This window comes from Crocuta crocuta, unplaced genomic scaffold (genome assembly GCF_008692635.1).
Source record: "Crocuta crocuta isolate KB4526 unplaced genomic scaffold, BGI_CrCroc_1.0 scaffold288, whole genome shotgun sequence".
In the NCBI taxonomy this organism is placed as follows: Eukaryota; Metazoa; Chordata; class Mammalia; order Carnivora; family Hyaenidae; genus Crocuta; species Crocuta crocuta.
The window spans coordinates 2,750,121-2,750,376 of record NW_027532607.1 but is presented as its reverse complement, the minus strand read 5'-3'; positions in this window follow the sequence as shown (position 1 = coordinate 2,750,376).

The window sequence follows — 256 nt, the reverse complement described above, 5'->3', positions numbered from 1 at the left end:
TGGGGGGGGGGGGATGGGGTGGCAGGAAGGACAGGAGCTTGAGGAGCAGAGGGGGAGGGGGATGGCAGAGGAGCCGCTGGACCCCTTGAAGGGCAGGCTGCCCCTTCCCCTCAGGTCTTGCCTCCCTCTGCCAGGAGCCCTAGCATGAATGGAAAGTGCAAATCCACAATGGTCACCGGAAACCACCCCGTTTTTTAACTGGTTTGTGAAACCAGGTGCCCCTGCCCCCCGCCCCCTGCGCCATCCCCACCAGATA